The following is a 1,502-nucleotide window of genomic DNA, read 5'->3' as shown; positions in this document are numbered from 1 at the left end:
CAGGCTGTACTGAACTAAATGTGCTTCGACAACCTGTGTCACAATTCTACCTGCATTGAGGTTAGGTGGAATATATTGTGTCATGTCTATGTTTGTGTATACTGCAGTTGTTCTCTGAGGAGTCCTAGAGCTGACAGCTTGTCAGAGCAGGGGGTACTGCTACACTAGTTGTCTTTATTTAGAACATGCCCCTACTTAGATAGGCCACACCCCTTTGAGGTGTGTCCCGCCCCTTTTAGAGCACCCCCCGTTTTTTTCCCCATTTAAAACTCTGGTGTTAGGCAAATGAGTTAGAAACTAGTTTGTTTCCTTATTGGTAACAAGTGTAGGCTTTTTAGGATGGGGTCGGACGGTGTACGTGGAGGAAGATGAAGTACCAACCATGCTGCAATGTTTTGTCCCACCTGGAACCTGGTATATAGTTCTTCATTCATGGACGCACATTAAGGCGTTTCAATAGTCCAGGTGACTGATTACAAGTCCCTGGACTAGGTATTTCCTTGATCCCAGTGGAATCCATTGGAATATTTTTCATAGGGTGATCTTGATGCCATAACAGGTGCCTGGTATGTAGTTTACATGGTCCTTCGTGGTCAGTTTATTATCTACTATTATTCCTAGATTCCTTACTGTTGTTTTGGGACAGTGTTTGGACCGAGAAAGTTGGCCACCAATCATCAGACCAGAATTTGTGTGCTTTCCCGAATAGTACCACCTCCGTTTTACTTTCGTTAAGTTGTATGCAGTTCATCTGCATCCAGTTGGCAATATGGTTCATGCAGGTTCTATGGGGTAGATGCGAATTTCGGCCTTTGCGAATCGCAAAAGGCTTTTTTGCATTTTTGGAAATGTATCAAAAAATCACATAATAAGGAATCGCAAAAATTTGCGATTCCTTATTTTGCTTAAGCATTTAAGGAATCGCAAATTTTGCGATTCCATAATGCGATGTATGTGGGTTTACGAAATTGCGAGTTTGGGTTAAGAAATCGCAAATTACCACCAACTTGTAGTTGGTGGTAATTTGCGATTTCATGAAAAAATTTCCTATTTGGCATTTGTGAAGGTGGCATGTGACGCATATACATGCCCATAGGGCATGTATGTGCGCCATATGCATATGTACATTTCAGGGGTGCAGCAGGGTGTCTTTGAGACACCCCTGCACCCTTGAAATCATTCTCAGCTTGCGAATTCGCAAATTGCGGTTCGCAAATTAAGAAATATTTCACAATCATTCCTATGGGCCTCCTGGCCCATAGGAATGCATGGGAAATTATTCCTTAATTGCGAATTCGCAAATTGCGAATTCACAAATAAAGAAGACTAAGAAATCGCTAAAAAATAGCGATTTTCTACATACATTCCTTTTTGCGATTTCTAAATAGCGATTCCTTAAAAATCGCTATTTAGAAATCGCAAAATGGAATCTTGATACATCTACCCCTATATCTTATTGTGGTGTCTGCAGGCTTGCAGCATGCACAATTTAATTCATTTTA

General features: G+C 40.9%; 1 non-coding gene across 1 annotated transcript; it reads right to left on the bottom strand.

Annotated features, from left to right (window-relative positions):
- Positions 1 to 846: 846 nt before the first annotated feature.
- LOC144820621 (small nucleolar RNA snR46) lies at positions 847 to 1,036 on the bottom strand. Its single transcript, XR_013607898.1, has one exon. It is a non-coding gene; the product is annotated as a small nucleolar RNA snR46 (small nucleolar RNA).
- Between the last annotated feature and the right edge of the window lie 466 nt (positions 1,037 to 1,502).

Source organism: Lissotriton helveticus, chromosome 2_1 (assembly GCF_964261635.1).
Source record: "Lissotriton helveticus chromosome 2_1, aLisHel1.1, whole genome shotgun sequence".
In the NCBI taxonomy this organism is placed as follows: Eukaryota; Metazoa; Chordata; class Amphibia; order Caudata; family Salamandridae; genus Lissotriton; species Lissotriton helveticus.
Note: the sequence above shows the minus strand (reverse complement) of the source record. Positions and strands in the feature narration are given on the sequence as shown.